The sequence below is a fragment of the Hylobates moloch genome, unplaced genomic scaffold (assembly GCF_009828535.3).
Source record: "Hylobates moloch isolate HMO894 unplaced genomic scaffold, HMol_V3 SCAFFOLD_15, whole genome shotgun sequence".
Classification (NCBI taxonomy): Eukaryota; Metazoa; Chordata; class Mammalia; order Primates; family Hylobatidae; genus Hylobates; species Hylobates moloch.
The window spans coordinates 78,281,973-78,305,698 of record NW_026652290.1 but is presented as its reverse complement, the minus strand read 5'-3'; the positions used below and the strand labels follow the sequence as shown (position 1 = coordinate 78,305,698).

General features: G+C 40.2%; 1 protein-coding gene across 3 annotated transcripts in view; it reads left to right on the top strand.

Annotated features, from left to right (window-relative positions):
• Positions 1–8,648: 8,648 nt before the first annotated feature.
• The window catches only part of SOCS5 (suppressor of cytokine signaling 5), a 67,714-nt gene continuing 52,636 nt past the window's right edge, over positions 8,649–23,726 (top strand). The window contains exon 1 of one of the 3 annotated variants that reach the window (XM_032176721.2): positions 8,649–8,823. The gene's annotated coding sequence lies outside the window, so the exon portion shown is untranslated. Of the gene's footprint in view, positions 8,824–8,938; positions 9,175–23,726 lie in introns of those variants that run through there. The other 2 variants (XM_032176722.2, XM_032176720.2) reach the window with 2 other exon arrangements.

The window sequence follows — 23,726 nt, the reverse complement described above, 5'->3', positions numbered from 1 at the left end:
AAGCTCTCTTAGTATTGATATAAAAGATCCCCAGGGAACATTGTTAGAAAAGCAAGATATAGATCAGGGATACAATATGCCACCTCCTATGTAAGAAGAGGGGAAGAGAAGAAATGTAAGAATTGCTTGTACTTGTATGAAGAAACACCGAAAGGATATACAGATAAACCAATATAAATAGATAGCTCTACCTATGAGAGTGTGTTAAGGGGGAGAACAGAGTGAAAGGGGCAGCGTAGGAGAGAGACTTTTTTTATTTTTCAGGGCCAGCTCTTACAAAGAAGGAGAGAGACTTTCCACTCCACCTTTTTACAGTAGTCTCCCTGATCCGCCTTGGGGATGTGTTTCAAGACCCCCCGTAGATGCCCGAAACTGCAAATGATACCGAACCCTATATACACTATGTTTTTTCATATAAATGCATACCTATGATAAACTATAATTTATAAATTAGGCAAAGTAAGAGATTTGAACAACTAATAATAAAACGACAATTACAATATGCTGTGATACAAGTTATGTGAATGGTCTCTCTTTTTCTCTCAAAATACCTTATTGTACTGCAGATTTGAGCAAACTCAGCCTACTATTTTGTTTTCTTTCTTTGAGAACTTTCACCTTTTTTACTTAAAGAGAGCATTTTTCAGCTTCTCTTTTGACATATCTGAATTTCCAGCTTCCCTACTCTTATGCTTTGGGGCCATTTTTGAGTAAAATAAGGGTTCTTTGAAGAGAAACACTGCAATACAGCAACGGTCAATCTGATAAGCGAGATGCTACTAAGTGACTAATGGGTGGGTACAGGGATGATTCACATCCTGCTGGATGGGACAGAGTGGGATGATGGGAAATTTTATCATGCTGCTCAGAACGACATGAAATGTAAAACTTTTGAATTGTTTATTCCTGGAATTTTCCATCGAATGTTTTCAGACCACGGTTGACTAGAGGTAACAAATCACAGAAAGCAAAACCATGGATGGGGTTTTGATTTGTAAAATGTGAATGTATCAGCTGGTTAAATATAAATAAATATTAAAAAGGAAAATGCTTGAGAGAAGTCATTAAAGGGGTCAGAGGGAAATTTCACAAAAGCTGTAGTTGCTTTTAAAACCACAACAAAAAACCTGAATCCACCCTCCACAACAAAAGGCATTCTGTCGGTAGGGGTCAAGTTGGGGGCTGCAGCAGAAACCCAGACCATACTGATTCCCATTCTCTGAGTGTCCCATTCACTGAGCACCTGGCCTAATATCTTCAGTGCGCTTGGCTATCTTTTCATCGCTTTCTTTCCTCTAAGAAATCAGAGATTCTGGAAGATGCTGATGACAATGATTATACATTTATTAATATAATAAAGAGTTAAAGCTTTACTAAGAATGTGGGTTATTGCATGTATTCATAAATGCCAAGAAAGTTCCCTAGTTATCTTCCCAAGAGGGTGAGACTCCTGGTTCACATATCTGCACTGGGTTCCTTCTCCATGCCCTCATGGTCACCTGTGTGTAGCTTTGTTACTGAGCTTAAAACATTCCAGGGGAATCACTGGGGTATGAAGCAGTCTTTTCCACTAGACTGAGTTTTTTGAGGGCAAGCAATGTGTCTTATTCATTGAGTTTTGTATTCTCAGAACCTATCACAGTGCCTGCCACAAGATTGGCACTCTACAAACTGATATTTCATTCACTGAATTGCTTAGGCCAAAGTCCTAAGAGTCATATTGAATGTCTTTCCCTCACTCACCGCATTAAATAAGACTTTTCGGTTCTACCTGCAAAACATACATTAAAACTCACTTCTCTTCACCATTTTCAGTGTTACCACCCAATCCAGACCACTGACATCTGTAGTCTGAACCAAAACAACTAATCTTCCTTCTGATCCTCACTCCCAAAGGTCCCAGGATGCATTCTCCATATGCAGATGGAGCAATTTTATTGTTGTTTTAGAGACAGGGTCTTGCTCCATCACCCAGGAAGGAGTGCAGTGGTGTGATCACAGCTCACTGCAGCCTCAAACTCTTGGGCTCAAGGGATCCTCCCATCTAGGCCTCCCAAAGTGTTGGAATTATTTAGCCCAGAGCACTCTTTTAAAAAATAAGTCATATCACATCTCTGCGTAAAACCCTTCAATGGTTTCCTGTTACAATTAGACTAAAATTTAAACTATCCACCCTGACCTTCAAAGTTCTGCATGATCTGGCCCCACTTGCTTCTTTGATTTCAATTCCTACCACTGCCCCTTGCTTCTGTCATGCCACAAAGATCTTCTTTCAGTTTCTCAAATCTACTTTGCGCGCTCCTGTCTCAGAGTCTCTGCACTCTTCCCTTTGCCTGAAATGCCCTCCTCTTGATTTTCGTATAGTTGCTTCCTTCTAGTCATCGATGCTCAAACACCACTTCCTTAGCGAAGCCCACCATGACCACTCCAGTTACATTATTGTTCTGTGCTATTTGTAGCACCTTTAACTATATAGATGAAAATCTTAGTTGGTTTGTGCTTATTGCCCCCACTATCTTGTAAGTTTGATGAAGACTCATGGTCATCTTTGCATGCCTGATGCCTAGAATAGGGCCGGGTATATAATGCTCTAAAAAGTTTTTGTTGAGTAAATAAAGGCCTTTAAAATTAAACATGGATAGAATGTTTATTTCATTTCTTTAGAGACCTTTTTATGTCACTATTTAATTATAAAGGCAATAAACAATTATTAAAATAAATGAGGATGTCATGATTGGTTTTTGAAGAAACACTGTAGAAAGTAGGCTAAGAAGCTGGGCATGGTGGCTCATGCCTGTAATCCCAGCACTTTTGGGAGGCTGAGGCGGTAGGATCACTTGAGTCCAGGAGGTGGAGACCAGGTTGGACAACATAGGGAGACCCTGTCTCTATAAAAAATACCAAAATTAGCTGGGCATGATGGTATGTGCCTATAGTACCAGCTACTCGGGAGGCTGAGGCAGATAGGAATGCTTGAGCCTGGCAGGTTGAGGCTGCAGTGACCCGTGACTGCACCACTGCACTCCAGCCTGGGTGACAGAGTGAGACCCTGTCTCAAAAAATAAAAAAAAGAAAGTAGGCTAAGAGAGTTAATTGAGGGACTAGTTGGGAGAATATGATTCTACAAAAAACAATAATTTATGTCATAAACCAATCTACGGAGGCCCAGGCACTATGTCAGGTAGAAGGCATGTAAAGATGACTGGACAGGCCGGGTGCAGTGGCTCACCCCTGTAATCCCAGCACTTTGGGAGGCCGAGGCAGGTGGATCACCTGAGGTCAAGAGTCCGAGACCAGCCTGGCCAACATGGTGAAACCCCGTCTCTACTAAAAATACAAAAAATTAGCTGAGCATGGTGGCGGGTGCCTGTAATCCCAGCTACTCGGGAGGCTGAGGCACGAAAATCACCTGAACCTGGGAGGCGGAGATTGCAGTGAACTGAGATTGTGCCATTGCACTCCAGCCTGGGCAACAAGAGTGAAATGCCAGCTCAAAAAACAGAAAAGCAAAAACAAAGCAAACAAACAAACAAACAAAAAGCAAAGATAATTGGACACTGGTTTTTTACTGAAGGCACTCAAAATCTATCAGGAGATATAGTTCTGTAATTATAATATCTAATATCTGCATAGAGCAAATCATGTTCATATTTATAATTATTTGATCACAAGGGTCCCATGAGGTAAGGTATTACTATGGTTTTATTACAATTTTATATGTGAAATAACCAAGGCTTAGAGAGGTTATGTGATTTGTCTTGGATGACATAGCAAATAACTGAGATTTTAAATTTAAGCCCAGATCTTCTGACGCAGGTCTCCTGTTCTACTTCATCACCATGTCTATTTAGTATGATAAATGTATGTGCAACCTGTTATAGGAGGTTAAGTATAACTGAGAGGACTATTTTTATTGGAAAAGTCTGGGAAGACTTTGCTGAGGAAAAGTCATTTAAATGGGACTGTGAAGGACAGACAGGAGTTTTTCAGGTAAAGAAAGAGTCACATTTTAAGCAAAGATTTGATGAAAAAGCACAGAAAGATGAAAATGAACAGCACATTCTATATAGTGGGTAGCAGAGAGGTCCAGTAGGGAAGGTTGGGGCAATTTTGTGCCATTTTGTATGCAGTTGGGTAGTCCATGAAAGCAGGGGACTGAAACAGTCAGATCTCGGCTTTCAAAAGAAAATTGGAGTGGCAGATTGGTAGATGAATTGGAGCATGAAGAAACAAGTTAGGAGTTTTTGCGATCTTGCAAGCGAGGTAAGTGTCTGAATGAGGATAGTGAAAATGGAAAATACTTACTAAAACATGTATGTGTGAGTTAGTCACTTACTGACCTTGGGAGGTGGAAGAGAGGGAAGAGAAGATTATTTTAGACAACTTCTAGCATATGTGACTTTGATAAATGATGATTAGCTCAACCATATCGGAGAGTACAGAAAAAGTGGTTTGAGAAGGAAATGGTAGGTGGGGGATGGGAGTTTTCTTGTAGTTAAAGCATTTACCATTAGCCATGTTTGGTTTGAGATGCTTGTTTGTAATAGGTAAGTAGGTATGTCGAGCAGGTAGCTAAAAATATGGTTCTAGACTTCGAAAACAAGGTTTAAGCTAGAGATCTAAATTTTAGAGTCATCAAAATACAAGTTTTATTAAAATTTCTACTGTAAACGGGCACAAGGAAACTTTTTGGTGTAATGCAAATGTTCTATTTCTTGATTATGGTAGTAGTTACAGGGTTATGTATGTCTCAAAACAGATTAAACTGGTACACTTAGAACGTGTCTATTTTACTGAAACTTAAATTCCTTAGAAAACCCCACTAAAATTAGTAGAAGTAAACTGCCTTGTACAACATATAAGTACTGAATAGTTAAAAAATTGACAAACATTAAACTATTTAAAGATGAAATTAACTACTGAAGTTATATAGTTAACTAAGTTTAACTATATAACTATTTAAGGGGAAATTGTTCTACACACATCAGTTAAAAACAAGTGATTGGCAGCAAAGAAAGTTGCCATGGTTTCAGTTGTTTCAGAAGCCATGCTAGATGTGCCAGTTTATTGGCCATTGGGGGATCCTTCCATTCAAAGACCTATTCCCTCCCCAAACCACCTGCCTCCACCCTGAGCACACTCTTCCTCAGCCTATGCCTGCCAACTCAGTGCCACATGGGTTGACTTCCCCATTTGGTGTGGTTGAGACATCAAAGGTACTTGAAGAATACAATGTGACTCATCGCTGAACAAGAAATCTTTCCTTATTGATTAATTTTAGGCTTATGGCCAATTTGGCCTCCTCATTTGGCATAATTCCCTCAGCATCACTTATGAACTGTCCTTTCAGTGCTCAGCTTAAAATCTATTTTGTACAAGAAACCATTTTCACTTTGATAGAAAGAGGTAACAGAAATCTGTTACCTCTATTCAGCTACCAGTATGGACAAATCCACTGTGAGTATACAATCATCAAACTTATATAAGTATGTCGGTATCTTGGTTCCATCACTTAATAAGTCTTTGTGACCTTGAAGAAAATGGGGATAATGAAACCTACCTTGCAGGGTGGTATGAATTAAGTCAGATAATATATGTGAAAATGCCAATGGCGGCATTGAGTAGGTGCTCAATACGTGGCAAATTTCTTGTCAAACCTGACTATCCTTTCCTAAATATTTAGTCTCTAAGTTTCTTGAACGTGAAAGCACTCTTTCCTGTGCTTTGTACTCTCACCCTAATGCAGTGGAGTATATTCTCAGGAGTAATTGTGGAATGATGTTTACAAAGCTAGCAGGTCAAGGATAAAATTGAAAAAGATTCATGCAATAAATAGGTGGATGAGGAGAGAACATTCTTAGGGGATGAAAAAAAGGAATTTGATTCAGAGGCGGTGGCAAAGGTCTTTCTTTACATTTCCTCTTTCCATTCATTTACAATTTTATTTTGCCAAAAAGAGGGGACAGAAAGTCTCATCTTGATGAGTGTGAAGCTGCAGGATGATGTGCCAGTACACCTGGTATTGGTTCATGCCAGCTGGGAAAGGAGCTTGGCTTCTCAGTGTTTTACTACTGTGGTTTCCTGGGCTGGGCAGCTGGGTGCCTAATAATGATAAAATCCATAATAATACTTCATAATTACGTACTGCCCTTTGCCAGAACTTGGATTTAATTACAATGACTATGACAGAACTGGCAACATCTTGCTCCCTATTGGGGTGCAATACCCAAGGGCCTGGAAATACAAAATGAAGTGGCAACTGCAGCCTTCTCCTGCAGGGCCTATCCTGGCAGTTCACCCAGGGTTCTCTGGGTTTGAAGCTCATCATCAGAAACAAAGAGTACTTTTAAATTGCTTGCATGTCCTTGGCACTGTCAAGTAAAGTAGCGTTTATGAAGCAACTACTGCCACACATGGGGCACAGGATCGTGGAGTCCCAGGCCCGGAAGGGACCAAAACAGGTGATATCATTCATAATTCTGTCCCCTGCCCTCAGGCATCACCGCCACTACACTCAAGTAGGCGAGTTCACTGACCTTTTCATTCTGATTTGGGCTGGAGATACTTTTGTGGTAGCCTGTTTCAGGTGTCAGGGGGCTCACCAATTCATTCAACACTCATTTTGTGAGCACCTATTCTGAGCTAAGGCACTGTGGGGGCACAAAGATGTGTAAGATATGATCCTTGACCTCAAATAGCTTATCATCTAGTTGAGGGATTTGTATTCAGGTAGCTGTAATATAAAAATACAAAGATAGAGGAAAGTCCTGGCTGATGAAAGGGCATGGAATCAACACACTAAGTGAAAGGATCAAGGCAATTTCTTCTTGGAGAGTAAGAAGAAAGCAGAAGGAAGGGGGAATGGACATCAGTGAAGAGCAGAGCAACAACTTGGGAAGTTCTTATCGGTTTCCCTGCTTTATTGTCGTCATAATACTTATCATTCCCTGAATTATCTCATTTGTTTACTAATTTACTCTTACCATTTGTCTTGTCCCACCAGGAACTTTCTCGGTTTTGTTCACCACTACATCCTGAGCATCTCAAACAATGCCTGGTGCATAGTAAGGTGCCCAGTTAAGTACTGGCCTAATAAACAAATGATGCAGGTGAGGCAGTGGCAGTGGCAGTAGAAGTGAACAGGAGAAAGCATTTAGCAAATATTACCAACACAATAAAGTTAGAAGAGGTAGGGAGATGTTAGAGCAGTGAGGAAGTGGCATGAAAGGTTACTCCCAGGTTCCTGGCTTGGGCAAGTAAGTGGATGGTTGTTATCAACAAAAAAAGATAAGGAATGGATGAGAAGCAGGAGCAGGTTTTGTGAACCTCAGAGGGTATATGAGGTCCCACGTGGAGACATCATGGCTTGGAAGTGCAGATGCCCAAGAGGCCCTTATACCTGCAGATCTGGACGTCATTAAACATACATTCAGCTGTTGAGCCATCAGAATGGTCAGATCACCCAGTGGGCAGAGAGAGAAACGACTGCATGCCCACTAAGTAGAGGACTGAGGGTCAGATCCTTGGGCGTAGAGTCAACAGAGAACAGATTTAGAAAGGCTAACTGAACAGAAAGACAATCTGAGGGTTTAGGGTGTTAGGAAAAGTGGGGTGAGGGGTGCATCAGGGAACAGAAAAAGGCTTCATGTAGTCCACAAAATCCACTGCAGGAGACCAAGCAGGATGACTAAAAATCCAACTTTGAACCCGGTCATACGGGTGTCACTGCGAGCCTTAACAGAAGCACTTTTTAGTGGATTAGTTTGGAGAATAAATTAGCCAGTACTTGAGGGATGAATTGAAATAAAGGATGAGAGCCAGACAGTCTCACAGGAGAGCTTTTTGGTTTATTAAGTTGAGGCGTTGGAACATGATCAAGGTTATGTCTAACACTTAAGAAGTGACCAGTAAGTTTGTGAACGACGACAAGGTTTCTAAAAGGCTAGTGGGGTCGGGCACGGTGGTTCACGCCTGTAACCCCAGCACTTTGGGAGGCCGGGGTAGGAGGATCCCTGGAACCCAGGAGTTCGAGATTAGCTTGGGCAACACAGGAAGACACTGTCTACCAAAAAAAAAAAGCCAGCGGGAAGAGCCCTTGCAGGCGTGAACTATGCTTCTCTTCCTCCACCCTTTCAGCCATTTCCAGGGAGGGGGCCCTTCCATATAAAATACAGACAAAACGAGGGAGACCGACACCCCTCCCTCCGATTTGTGAGTCATTTTTGTGGCAGCTGGGGGCGGGGATGGGAATACTTGAATTGCAGGAGGTGCCCGGTTTCCCGTGGATCTTGGAACTTGCTAACTGGGTGGCTCCATGCTGAAGGGCGCTAGGGAGACTCATTCACATTTTCCTACTCGGCACTCACGCCCTCCATTCAGCACTTTCCTCTCCTTCTCCCTAAGACTTGACACCAGGCACAAAGCTTTCCTCCAACTCCTACTTCAGGTTCACCCTCCACCCACAAGCCCATCGCTGGCCCTTCTCCGACCACGTGACATTTCCCCCCTACCCCCGAGACTCCCCGCCGTCGACCCCTCCCTTCGGGCCGCAGCCCGCTTTACCCCGCCTCTCAAGTCCACGTGACCGCCTCTCTCCCACCTGACTGGCTCCTCCCTTTCCCCGGCCGGACACGGCCGCCGTCGCAGCTGCCCGACTCCAAAATGGCAGCCGCGCACAGCGCGCACCCAAGCGGCCGGACCTCCCTGACTCCCGGGCCGCCCCGGTCTCGCGCCCTGCCTCCCTCCTTCGGCCTTCACCTACCCGCCTCCGGATTGGCCGCTAGGAATCCCGCCCCTCTAAAGCCCCGCCTGCTATTGGTCACGGTAGGCTGCCCTTCAGAGAGGCGTGCCCCTGCCCGCCCCCGCCCCCCGCCCCCCGCCCCCCGCCCCGGGAGGTATTTTCCATTCTGGTGGGGGTTGGGGGGAGGGGGGAGGGGAAACGGGTGAAGAGGGGGAGGCGGCAGGGAAGGGGGTGGGGGCCTGGCGGGGGCATCCGGCAGAGCTGGGGTCCCCGGGCTCCGTCCGGAGGAAGCGACGCTGCGCTCGCTGGGCAGTCAGAGGGGACGGGACGCACTGGAGGGCAGGCGGACTCGCCCTGTCGGTGACTGGGCCGTCCGGGCCCGTCCTGCCTGGCCGCAGGTGCCCTGGATGAGGCCGCCCCGCGCGCCCCGAACGGTGAGTGTCCCCGCGGTCGCGCCCGGCCCACCGCCTGTTCCCCGGCCCCCGCGCCGTCGTCCGCGGCCGCCTCTCGGTGCCCCAGTGCCCGCGCCCGGCGCATTCCGCCCCCGGCTGTCGCCCCCGCACCCCGGCGGAGGCAGCGCCGGCCTCGGGCTGGGATGGGCTGGCCAGGAAAAGGACTGCTAGCCCGGGCCGCGAGCCCCGTGCAGACCACGCCGCTCACAGTGGGAGCTTGCGCTTAGTAGGCTCTCGATGCATTTCTGTGGAATTGTTTTTCTGGTTGGAGGAACGTGGGGTTCCTAAGGGGAAGGGGGTCGTCTGGGGCCAGTAGGAGGGCATTCGTGATCCGGGTCGTGGTGGGTCGCGGGGAGGCTACCGGAGACTGAAGCAGTTAACGCAGGCTGCAGGGAAGGGAGCACCGACCAAGTCACTTGGGGCTCCAAGAGCCCGATCTGGGGGTCTTCAAGGTCGAGGAGAAAAGATCCTCTTGGGGATGAGGGAGGGAACCAACGAGTACAGATGTGGGAAATGAATTGAGTGCCCCGGGAGGTTTAACTAACCAAGGTGGGTAAGGGATGCGGAGGCGGGAGCTGAAAGACCCCTCTGCAACTACTTGGGCTCCTAAGAGTCTTTGATGTGGGGTTTGGGCATCCGAGTAGCAGAAGCGGAGTGATTTTTGTGGAGAGGGAATTGCATTTAAAGAAGGATGCTAAAACACCGTGTAGGTACATCTTGGTTTGGTTCCGAACTTTGAAAGGCTTGAGGGATTGGAGTCACAAGGAAATTTTGACGTTTTCTTGTGGCATTCCAACTGAAGGGTGCCTGGCTGCTGGACTTTGTCAATTATCTTTTATTGAAAAATGTATGTGTATGTTTGATGGTATTCTATCAGTCACAAGTTTTCCTGGAAATTCTCATAACTACACCTTGAAATTCTTGTAGCAACCTCTCTATCCATAGTGGTGGCTTACTTCTTCCGTTTAACATTTAGAATGTGTTGTGCTATTATGTACTACTGACTTTTATTCTAGAAGACTCATAAGTAATTCACATTCTTTCTTTTCCTCACTTTCGTTTCTCTACAAGATCATGCCAAATTGTACTACGGATTCTATATAAGTTTTAAAGTATTTTAACTTGTGTTGACTGGGAAGAAGGTGGTAAGCTAGCAGCTCTATTAAGCAATACTAAAATCAGGTTGAGTTTCCTAACAATTGGTAATCTTAATGTCAGTTGTTTAGTTTAATTTTAATAATTTTTCATTTATATAGCACTCTTGAGAACATAGAAAATGCACTCCGGGTTTAGGCAGTGGTGGTCCCCAGAGTGCACCTCTGTGGCAGTCCGTGGCGGTTCTTCATTTCACTGAGAAGAGTTCTTTAATCTTATGAATATTTTCTTAATTTTATATATGTTAGTAATTTTTCACATTTGTAGAGTACTTTACAGTTTACAAAATGAAAGCTGATTAGTACTTAAACATATTTTGGAAAAATTTGTATATCATATTTTGTCCCTTTTATCCATCAGAGAAAACATTTCTGCAAAAAGGTGTTAATATTTTCAGTTGGCACCTTCTTAGTTCTTGAATAACTAATGGATAATTATATATATTTTCTCCCTATTGTCCTTAAATTTTACTATTCGTCCTCAGGGAGAATGTACTGGCTTACAAAACAGTAGCCTAAAATATTGAAACCTAACACCTTTTAACATTATAATAGCTTCTACGTTATTCACCTTGAGAATCATCTATGGCAAACCAGTGGTTAGGAAAGCTTTCCCCTATCACCGTTGTTTAGATTGGGCTGTTCTCTCCTTTTGTAGAACTAAGGAAAAGTAAGACTTACTGGCTGTGAAGTACTAGTAATAACTAAACAGAATGAGAATGGGAGGTTTGGAAAAAAGATGTATGTGTATGAGTCACATTTCTTCTAGAGCTGGAAGGGTAGACCATGGAGATGATATTTTGCAGATTAGGAAACCAAGGCCCAGAGCAGTTGAAGGGATTAAATTGCTATTTAATGGTGGGGCCAGGATTGGTGGGCAGGTCTGTGAACTCCAGTCCAGAGATTTCTTTATCACTTTCACATTGTTTATTTCTAAAGCATTCTCGTGCCAACTGTTAATGGTTTTTAGATTATTTGTGATATTGTTCCCTTCTAAGGATGAAGAAGTTTGAGTTGACTACTTTTATCCATGAAATTTTATAAAACTGGGTGAGTTTTTATTTAAAAGTTTAAAACAATATGCTGCATTGTTAGTGCTGATAGTTCCCTGTCATTGGAAAAAAACAAACTGTCATTTAGATGAAAATATTAAATGAATGCCCTAGAGTAGTTTAGCTTTCTATAATTTTTATGCTAAAATTAATTGCTTAAAAGATTTTCAAAATTCAGAAGGCTTTTATATTTTGAAAGTAAATTATATGAAAATTATTATTTTCAGTTAGTGTGGGGGTTTTGTTAAAATGTGTTTAGTACCTTTAAAAAGAGAGTAGAATTACATGATCATTATGAATACATCATTCCTATCATAGTTGTAATAGAGAAAGACAGGATTTGTATCCCAGCCCCTTCACATGATCTTAGGCAAGTGATTTAACCACTATGTACCTGAGTTTACTCATTTGTAAAGGGAGGGTGTTAAAAGTACCTACCTCACAGCATAGTGGTGAGGTTTAACCGTGCCTACCTACTACATAGAAAGGGTACAGCAAATATTAGACATTATTCTCTGTGGTTCGTTAGATGTAAGCAGGCAGTTGTGTGCCCATTTATTTCCTTGCTGTACACGCACTTTCAAGTTACAAAAATTCCTAGAAAAATGCACGATCAAATCATACTCTTCGGTAAGGGGGTACTTGGTACAAATGATGCTCTGATTTTTGGTATTACTCTCCTTCCTCTGCTTACCTTGGACCTTTAATTAGGTCTGCATATCAAATTGGAGTGAATGTGTTAGTGTTTTTGAATGTCATTGGGAGATCCTTGTTGCAGTTTCATTATTTTAGAACAAAAATATTAATAATTGATTTGCAGGTTTCTAGTGAAAATACAGTACTAGAGTACTAGAGACCTGCTGGGTACACGTAGGTGAGGAAGTCAGGAATTTATAAGGTCTATTATTGATCTTAGCTCTTCTCTGCCAGTGGAACCATGGGAAAATCATTGAACCCTGTTTTCTATTAAGCGAATATTTTGATGACTTCATTCATTAAGCTGTGAGATTTTAGTGATAAAATGTGTGTGACTCCAATTTTATAACATATGGTTCTTTTTAATTTGCTGTAACCCAGGTCCAACTATTGTCATGACCATGTGTTTTAGCAAACGTTTTTGACGGTGACAGTTTGAGTCATAAGTTATCTCAGAATCCTTAATGGTGTATCACTTAAAGAATGGTGAATTTCTCTGGTGTTCTGTGGTTCTGCCTTCTCAGGTTTTTCTGTTGCTCTTGTAACAGCCCTTCTTCCATTTGTAGTCCTTTTAACTTTGATTCTCATGCATCTTTGTGGTCTTTCCTTACAGCATCTTTGCCTTCTGTCACAATATGTAACTTCTTATCTGTCATGCAAGAGCTCTTCTTTAATGACTATGTTTTAACATTCATTTTCATTATTTTTTCAATGTATCTCACATAATGTCTTTTAATTGCCCTTATTTGTAGAGTTTCATTGAAGTGAGTATTTTACAGGTGAGGGATTAAAATTAGAAACAAGCTATAGCTCAAAAGCAATGTTATTGTACTAGTAATAGTCTTGCTATTGTTTTAGATCTCAGGCAGGCATGCTGTTGGTGGTACTTCAGATGATAAATACCTGGGCCAACTCTTTAGTCCAAAGTGATGCTAGCAGGGCTAAGAAAGTCACATGTAGCCATCACAAGTTTCCACAGTTATTTTTTTTCTTCACTGATACAGAATTTTAGTGTTTGAAGAGTGACCAATTTCTAATATTCTTCTGGTTAACTCTCATAATAAGGATTATGAAGTTACCACAATTTATTGGACATTTATTGCATTCATGACATACTTTTAGGAATTTCATAGGTACTTTCTTCAAGTCTATTACATAATCTAATCATGTGAATAAATTAGTTAAATATGGTTTTAGAAGGCATGTCATGTTAAAATATAACCAACCATTGCTCATTTTTTCATTAGGTTGGAGTTTTCTTTATACATTTAAAGATAATTATGCCATTGTGAATGGACTGTTATTCATATTTAAAATTCATGGTTATGTGAACTGAGTAGGTGTAGACTGTACAAATCACTTTCCTAGCTTCAGTGCAGTTGTTAGAGAATGAAAGAGGGAAAATATGAATTATTTTCATTGTCCATCTTAACAAATTCCTCATCTGAGTCAGCCAGCTATCATACTTTTAAGGGGAGCGAGGAGGGCTTTTGAATCTGGTTAGAGCAGAAGTAATCTTGAAAGGGTAATTAGGCTGGATTGTTGACTCGTGTTAATATTGGATAAATTTGCATCTTAGTGACCTGAAAATTAGTTGCCTGCCTTTACATGTAGGTGAAAAATTGTAGGGAATGATTTCAGAGACCATACTGTATTATGAAATATAATATAGCAAGAATATATTTTCACAGTTTCATATGCTGCTTAACACCAAAATTAAATTTACCTTACTTTGATGAGCTTTCATACAGTAATCTTTTTATCAAAGCTAGTAAGAGGAAGCAGTAATGAAGATAATATTTTTAAAATTGTATTTGAAATGGGCTTATGTGCTCTGGGATTGTCTTTAAATTGACTTCCTTATTTTATTTGAAGATGACCATAAACAGGAACAATGTCCAGTCTTCCTATTCTGAGCAGTATCCTTGAGTTAGAAGTATTTCAAGCAATTTAAAAGGGTGGAAGCTTATTTAAATAATAGATATAGGGAAAATGGAACAATGAGAACTAGAATGATGGAATAGAAATGGTACGGAAACTGCAGGTTAGACCTGTGTATATGGTAGGTAGTTGGAGGAAGGGGAGTTAGGATAAGAATCGGAGGTTGGGTAGAGAAAAGTGTTGAGGTAAACTGGATTTTGTAGGAATTTAGCTCTAGTGTAAATCCTGAATCCCACAGGTTGACACGTCTTTGTATCAGGATGTAATATTATTATGTACTGTATACAGTTTGCTTTTCGGCGGTGGTTCCTGGCTCAACACAGCTCCTGTAAGCCTCCTCATTTCCTAAGTGACTAGAGCAGTAAGAATATCTTTTGTTAAAGTAGTTGGCCTCTTATCCTTGGTTCCTGAAGCAGCTTGAAACAGCTTCTGAGCAATAAAGGTGAAAGATAGTCTTTTGTTATTTACAACAAGCCCTTTCAAACACACCTGGGCATATGTTAATGAGGCTATTTTTGGAAAGTCCCTAGGTAAGCACCGGTTGGAGGTGTTGATCCTCCAGGGAAATCAGCCTTGGGCTCTGAGGGTTGGCACTTTCAACTCCACCTCCCAACCACAGGGGAGAAGAGAAGGGCCAGACATGTGGGGGCTTCCAGGAAGGTGAACAAGAACACATCCATGTGCTGGGAAGATGGCACACTCCAACCCCATGGGGACAGAAGCTCCTGCACTCCAGACCCTGCTGTATTTGTCACTACTTCTGGCTGTTCATTTGTATCCTTAAAATATGTTTTGTAATAACCAGCAACTTTTACTTACTTTACAGTGTTTCCCTGAGTTCTGTGAGCTGCTCTAGCAAATTAATCAAACTCAAGGAGAGGGTTGTAGGGAACCCTAGTTTATAGCCGGTTGGTCAGAAGCACAGGTAAAATAATGGAGCTTGGGATTGGCATTGGAAGTGGGGCTCAGTCTTTTGGGTCTGGGTCCTCAACCTGTGCAATCTCACGCTATGTCTAGGTGTAGCTGGTGTCAGAATTGGTTTGAATTAGAGGACAGCCAGTTGGTAGCTGCTTTAGAATTGATTACTTGCTTTTCGGTAGAGAAATCCCTACACATACGTTTTGAGGTCACAAAAGTCTTCTGTGTTGACTGTTGAGGGACAGTGTGAAGAAACTGAGTTTGTTTTTTCCTACAGATTACCAGACAGGAAAGCGTCTGAAATATACTTAACGCTAAAGGATAAACCCACTGAATGTTAAATATAATCTGTTAAGGAGAAGCTCAAGCACTTTCTTATGGGTTAAAATATGCATGTGACCAAAGGGGAGCTCATTTATCTAATTATTTAGTTTTTGACATTGGCTATTTACGTGAGAACAGCAGTCCAACGCCATTATCCTTCAGGTGATCAGTACTGGGATGAGTTTATTTAACATTTTTATAAATGATTTAAAAGACAGACTGGCAGTGACAGTTGCCAGATTTGCAGCTGACTCTATGTGCCGTTCCAGGTAGTTAAAAGCCAAGCCAGCAAGGAGAAGCTACAGGAATATCCTCTGATGAGTTTTCATGTGGCACAGAACAAGATAATGCATTTAGGGGAAGATACTCCAAATTATATTTATAGGACCTGAATTGTGACCCAGGAAGGGGATCCAGAAGTTATGTAGATGACTTCCTTGAAGGCATTTATTGTGGTTGTTGCTGGGCCAGGAAGTCTAAGAATATGTTAAACATTGGTGGGCGTGGTTCTGAAAACAAAAATGATGTTATATAAAAATAATAAAGGGGTTATCATATTTTGACTGTTTATTATGTTCCAGGCTAAGTGATTTATTATGACCGCTGTTTCATTTAATTCTTTTAGTTCAGAAAGGTAGGTGGCATTATCCCATTTTATAGAAGAGCAAGTTTGACACAGGAAGGTTAAGTGACTTTCCCAAGTCAGCCCATGTGTGGTAGAGTTGGGACGAATGTGTTAGTCTTTTGATTGTTAATCCTAGACATTTCCCAGAATATTAGGAGGCAGCACTTAAAACTTGTAGTAATTTAATTTAAGGTTTGTGAAGTGCTCTTTTACTCTTTGCTGTGGTCGGCTTTGGATGTCATTTTACCACAAGGATGGTATCTAAATACTTTGAGAGGATTTAGAGACATTCCTTAAATTCTTGATTTTTAAGGAAAGCTAGGAATGTCTTGGTGTACAGTTTTAGTCACCTCTGGTGACCCCTGACATTTCTCCGCTTGACTTTATAAAATGCTGAATGGTTACATTAATAAAAGGAACATTAATTAACAAGGAAAATACTGTTTAATAGAAAAGTCAACAGAATAGGAGTCCAGAGACCTGGATTGTTCTAGTGGTATAAAGTAGTGATGTGAAAAACATTAGGATGGCATGGAAATAAGCATAACATTCTTCTTGCCCTGGAGGTAGAGGAAAGCTTGAACTGTCTTGAGAGATCAGCTGGTGAAGAGGGGTTGTGGAGTTGCAGGCAGAGGGAATAGCAGTATATTAGATGAGTCACTGAACTTCTTTGAACTTCAGTTTCCTCAAAATTGAGATAAAATATAAGAAAGTACGAAGGGCAGCATTTGATTTTGGAATCTCAAAAAGTAAGATTGTAAGGATCAAGTGAGTAAGTATATGTAAAAATGCTTTACAAATTTTAAATGCTGTACAAATGAGGATAGAGGAATACTGATGTTCCTTTGAAGAGTGGACAAAGAGGATGCAGTGAAAATTTAGGTGGCAGGACTAGCACAGAAGGTAGAGGAGGAGAAGTGGGGAACGGAGGTGTTAAAGATGAGAGGAAAAGGACAAATGTGGAGAAAGTGGAATTATAGTTCTCTTTGTGCCTGTGAATCAAAAGGTAGGTATTACATCTATAACGGAAGAATTTTAACATCAATTTACTATGAAGTGGAAGCTCAGGAGATAGTTGAAACATTTTAATCACTTTCATTTAGTCTATATTGACCATGTTAATAAGGCTATGAAAATAAGCTAATTGAGAGTTGGCGTGTTGTCTGATTGTTTCTTCACTCATTCCTTCTGTATAGGTTTAGCTAATGATTGTAAATAGTATAAGAGCGCTCATGAAAACGAAATAAGCTGGACTGAGTTACTATTTATTGTAGATTATTAGAAATGAAAGGACATAGAGTGTTTAAGGAGGAAGATGCTGTTTGATTTTTCTAAACTAGTGCAAAAGAAAATTAGGAAATCAGACTAGGACCGAGGTAGGAGGGGAACAAATTGTGAAGGGTTTTGTATGTAGCCATATAGGAGTTTGGATTTTTATTTAGTTTTATCGATGGGAAGTAACACAAACAGTTTTGTGTTTTAGAAAATTGATCATAGCAGTCATAAAGAGAATAGTCTGGAGGAGAAAAGATTGGAGATATTTACCAAATAATTACTGAGCAAATACAAATGCTTCTCGACTTACAATGGGGTTAGTCCTGATAAACCCATCCTAAATTGAAAATATCATTAGGTCAGAAATGCATTTAATATGCCTAACCTACCAAACACCATAGCTAAGCCTAGCCTACCTTAAATGTGCTTAGAGCACTTACATTATCCTATAGTTGGGCAAAATCATCTAACACGAAGTGTGTTTTATAATATAGCCTACCTTAAATGTGCTCAGAGCACTTACATTATCCTATAGTTGGGCAAAATCATCTAATATGAAGTCTGTTTTATAATAAAGTGTTGAATATCTTATATAATTTAATGAATACTGTACTGAAAATGAAAAACAGAATGGTTGTGAGTTTAACCAAATTGTAAGTCAGAGGCTATAATACACATGGCAAGGTGAGTGAATGAAGCAATTCTCTTTGGCTTGTGGTAGATAGATGACAGTCAAGGATGACATTTAAGGCTCTGCTCTAGTTCAAGAAAGAGACTAGTTATATGATGGTCTGAATTAAGGAATTTGTAGTGGGGTTGGAAACAAGAGCACTGCTGATTTCAGAGATACGTAAAAGTTTGAGTCCTCCAGATTTTGTTAATGTTAGAAGGTGTTAGAAGTTAAGTATGAGTCTAAGGTTCCTGGCTTGGCAATAGACTAATATATGCGAGTTTGGGAGAGAGAGAATACTGAGTTTAATTTCAGATAAGTAATAATGCTTTTTAAGGTAAGTAATGATACCACAATATCAGTTGGAAATACGGGTCTGGATCAGGAGTGTGGTCAGGTTTATAGATATGATTTTGAAGGCATATACTTTGTAGCTGAAAATTATGAAAATAGATGAGTAATGCCCATAATATCTAAATGATAATGCGTTCAGAACAAAAAGTAACTGCCATTACTGGTACTTAGTTCAAGAGTGTGTAGACATTTCATAATATTTACCTATTACCCATTGCCACCCCAAACTCTGTTACAAAAAATATAGAAAAATATTTGCTGCCAGAAAGCCAGAAATATTTGAGTGTCCTTGAAACACTGTACCAGTTGGGATCTTTCTTCCTGCCTTCAGAATCCTGGCTAGCCATCCAGTACAACACAGGATTCTTAGACAAATGCTCTTCCTTATCCCTCAACTAGAGTTTCTTTTTGGAATCCGTGTTTGCTTCTTTGGGCTGGTGAAGTGGTCTCTGAACAGATACTGAATCCTGAAGTCTTTTTTTTTTTTTTTTTTTTTTTTTGAGACGGAGTCTCGCTCTGTTGCCAGGCCGGTATGCAGTGGTGCCATCTCAACTCATGGCAACCTCCACCTCCTGGGTTCAATAGATTCTCCTGCCTCAGCCTCCCAAGTAGCAGCGGGGACTACAGGCATACACCACCACGCCCGGGTAATTTTTGTATTTTTAGTAGAGATGGGGTTTCACCATGTTGGCCAGATGGTCTCAATTTCTTGACCTCGCGATCCACCCGCCTTGGCCTCCCAAAGTGCTGCTATTACAGGCTTTCACCTTCTTTAGTATCTATTCCAGAGCATCCCTAAGCAACTAGCACTTTGCCTCTTTACCTCTCCAGCCTCTTAGAGCAACTCAAAGAGGGAAAAATAAAAACAGCTTGAGAGAAGAGGCTGTAATCTTTTCAGTTCTCCCCCAGAGGTTCTACTTTCTAAGCAAGGGATGGAGTTAATTTGTCATAAAGATGAGGTGTCCAATTTCAGTAAAATAAATATGTCTGTTAGGAGGAAGATCTTCGAGTGCTGAAGGGAATTTGGAAAGAATCTGACTTAGGTGGTGTTTAGCACTTAGTGGAAAAGATGAGTTTTGGGTTCGGTTTTAAAGGAGGTAGAAAGACAAGGCTGTGCAGAGAAAAGTAGGAATAACACTATTAACAGTTGGGAAAAACAGTACCAAGAAAGTAATAGAACATTAAGGGTGGGGCAGCAGGGGGAAGTGAAGGACCTGGTGAACAAGATTTCTTATCTAAAATGCATATTTTGAGTTGGGATTAATGAGAAATTCGGGTAGTTAGATGATTGAAGACTAAAATTTGGAATTGCAACTCCCTAAAGCGCTATGTAGAAAATTGAACGTGAACAGAGGATACTATATCATAATTTAAATAGCAGTTTAGGACTTCAGTGACAACTGTTATAGTTTATGATGTTTGTAGCACTGATTACTTAATTTACATACTATTTTTAAATCCCTTGTATCTTTTTGTTTTCTCCTTACATACTTCTATAACAGCAATTCTTAAACTTTCCTGGACATGAAAATTACCTGGGGCTCTTTTTTAAAATACAGATTTCCAGTCTCCAACCCCCATGCTTGAATTCTGGTTCAGTAAAAGTTAAGGCAAGGGTTCAAGTGATTCTGATATATATGGTCCTCAGACCAGAGTTTAGGAGATACTGTTCTAGAGGGTGGCCAAAGAGTAAGAAGATAGAATTTCAGTTTTTGGTTGTTGTTTTCCTTTATTTTATTTATTTATTTATTTTTTAGATAGCATCTCGCTCCGTTGCCCAGGCTGGAGTGCAGTGGCGCAATCTCGGCTCACTGCATCCTCCACCTCCCAGGTTCAAGCAATTCTCCTGCCTCAGCCTCCTGAGTAGCTGGGATTACAGGTGTGTGCCACCACTCCCAGCTAATTTTTGTATTTTTAGTAGAGACGGGGTTTCACCATGTTGATCAGGCTGGTCTCGAACTGCTGACCTCGTGATCCACCCACCTCAGCTTCCCAAAGTGGTAGGATTACAGGTGTGAGCCACAGTGCCTGGCCTCCTGTAATTTTTTTAAAAAGTGGAAGCATAATTTACATATAGTGAAATACACAGATATTGTGTATGTACAGTTCCATACACCAAATATCTTTAATAACCTTAAGAAAGTTAAATGTCCACTTGTGAAAAAAAACTCTAAGCAAACTAAATATAGAAGAGAACTTCTTCAGTCTTCAGTCTGATAAAGGGCATCTATTAAAAACCTATAGCTAACATATTCAGTGGTGAAAGACTGAGTTCTTTCTACACTAAAAAAGAAAATTTAAAGATCTAAATAGGGATATACCAGGTTCAGGATATACCTAAGTTCAAGATTAGTTTTGACAATTAATACATCTTTGTAATTTTTGATTTCTGTCATCCAGAAAGAGCCCCTGTGCTCCCTTCCCATTGAGTCCTTGCTGTTTCTCCTTTTCCATGGCTGCAGTCACTGTTCTGATTTATTTCACTGAAGATTAACTTTGTTCTAGAATTTTTTATAAATGGAGTCATGCAGTATATACTCTTTGGAGTCTGACTTCTTTTTATCAGCAAGTTTTTGAGGTTCATCCATGTTACATATAATAATTGTTCCTTTTAGTTGTAGAGTAGTATTCCATTATATGAATATTGTTATTGTGGAAAAAATTGTTTCCAGTTTTCAACTGTTATGAATAAAACTACCATGAACATTCTTGTTTAAGTCTTTTTGTGACACGTTTTCTTTTCTCTTCGGTCAATACATGAAGTGGAATTGCTGGGTTTTAAAATAGGTCTATGTTTATCATTATGAGAAACTTGCAGAACAATTTAATTTCTGAGATAGTTTTACCATTTTACATTCCCACTAGCAATCTGTGAGAGTTCTGTTTCTTATTATCATCAATATTTGGTTTAGTCATCTTACTGGGAGATCTCATTGTGGTTTGAATTTGCATTTTCCTTGTGACTATTGATGTCACGCATTTTGTCATGTGCTTATAGGCTATTTTGCGTATCATCCTTAGTGATATGTCTGTTCAAGACATTAACCAGTTACCAATTTTATGTCATTTTACTGTTAAGTTTTAGGATTTGTATACTAATTGGATACAACTTCTTTGTCACATAAATGTGTTAGAGATTTTTCTCCCAGTCTGTGGCTTCACTGTTCATTGTCTTGGTGGCATCTTTCGATGAACAAAAGTTTTGAATTTAGTGGTCTATTTTATCAATATTTCCTCTTATGCTACTGTTTTTCTGGGTCCCGTCTTTTTGCCACCCCCACAGTTGTGAAGATATCCTGTGTTTTCTTCCAGATGCTTTATAGTGATAATTTTTGTGTATTGAGGCTGAGTTATTGGTTAAGATTTGATTTTTGCCCCCGTATAGATAGCTAATTGTTCCAACACAGTATACTTTCCTTTCCCCATTAATTGCTTTGGCACCTTGTTAAAGCTTAGTTAATGGAGTAAGTGTGGATCTGTCTCTAAACTCTATTCTGTTCATCTGTCTTTTTGCCACTATGACACTGTCTTGATTTACCATAGCATTAAGTCTTGAAATAAGGTAATAGAACTTCTCCAGTTTAGTTCTTATTTTTTGAGATTGTTTGGACTTTTTTTTAGGTATTGTACATTTCCACATAAATTTTGTAATCAGCTTATCAATATCTACAAAAAAGCGTTTTGGAATTTTTATTAGGGTTGCATTTGAATCTATGAATTGGAGAGAATTAACATCTTAACATGAACATAATATAGCTCTATTTAGATGATCTTTTTTAGTGTAGAGAGAACTCTTTCACCATTGTATATGTTAGCTATACATTTTTCATAGATGCCCTTTGTCAGATTGAAGAAGTTCTCTTTGCTTAGAGCTTTTTTTTTCCCCACAAGTGGATGTTTAGCTTTCTTTTTTTTTTTTTTTTTTTTTTTGAGACACGGTCTCGCTCTGTCACCCAGGCTGGAGTGCAGTGGCGCAATCTTGGCTCACTGCAACCCCCGCCTCCTGGGTTCAAGCGATTCTTCTGCCTCAGCCTCCCGAGTAGCTGGGACTATAGGCACGTGCCACCACACCCAGCTAATTTTTGTATTTTTAGTAGAGACAGGGTTTCTCCATATTGGCCGGGCTAGTCTCGAATTCCTGACCTCATGATCCGCCTGCCTGGCCTCCCAAAGTGCTGGGATTACAGGCGTGAGCCATCACGCCCGGCCTATTCAGCTTTCTTAAAAAATGAGTCTGCGCTATTGAGATGCTTATGTGGTATTTCTTCTTTATTATATTAAGATGGTGAATTACATTGATTGGTATTTGATTGTTAAACCAACCTTGCATTCTTGAGATAAACTTGGTTGAGATGTATTGTCATTTTTTTGTTTTTGTTTTTGTTTTTTGTTTTGTTTCCTCTAGATTCAATGAGGGATTACTCTTGGTCTATAGTTTTTTTGTTGTTGTTTTGGTATCAGAGTTATGATGACTTTTTTTTATGAATTAGGAGGCGTTTCCTCTTATTTTGTGGAAGAGTTTGGGTAAAATTGATGTTCTTCCTTAAATGTTTGATGGAATTTATCAATGAAGCCATCTGGACCTGTAGTTTTCTTTGTGGAAAGTTCTTAATTAAGGAATTTAATTTATAAAAGAATGAATATAGGCCCAGCATGGTGGCTTATGCCTGTAATCCCAGCATTTTGGGAGACTGAGGCAGGAGGATCACTTGAGCCCAGAAGTTTGAGACCAGCTTGGGCAACATAGGCAGACCCCATCTCTACCAAAAATTTAAAAATTAGCCAGGCATGGTGGCACACACCTGTTGTTTCAGCTACTCAGGAGGTTGAGGCAGGAAGATCCTTTGAGCCTAGGAGGTCGAGGCTGCAGTGAGCTGTGATCACGCCACTGCACTCCAGGGTGGGTGACAGAGTGAGTCTCTGGGTCTAAAACAAATATAAGACTACTCAGATTTTCTTTTTCTTTTTTATGTCTGTTTTGGTAATTTGTGTTTTGGAGAATCTGTTGAATTTATCAGCATGAAAATAAATTATAAATTTTATGAAACAGTATTTCCTTTTTATGTCAGTAGGATCTATTCCTTCTTTTATTCTTGAGATTGAATGCCTTTTCTCCTTTTTTCCCCTTGATTAATCTAACTTGAGAAAGGAATATCAATTTCATAAATCCTTTCAAAGAACCAACTTTTGACATTGCTTTTTCTTTGTGATTTATCGGTTTTCTGTTTCATGATTTGAGCTCTTTAATTCCTTCCCTTCTCCTTACTTCGGGTTTAATTTGCTCTTTTTTCTCTAGTTTTAAGTGAAAGCTTAGATCATTGATTTTCGAAACTCCTTTTAAAAAACAATTATTAACATTTAAGGCTATAAATTTCCCTGTAAGCATTCTTTAGCTGCATCCCACAGATATTGATATGATTTAATTATTATTCCATTCAAAATATTTTTAAATTCCTCTTGTAATTTATTTGACCCATGGGTTGTTTGAAAGAATGTTTCCAAATAATTTTCAAATATTTGGTATT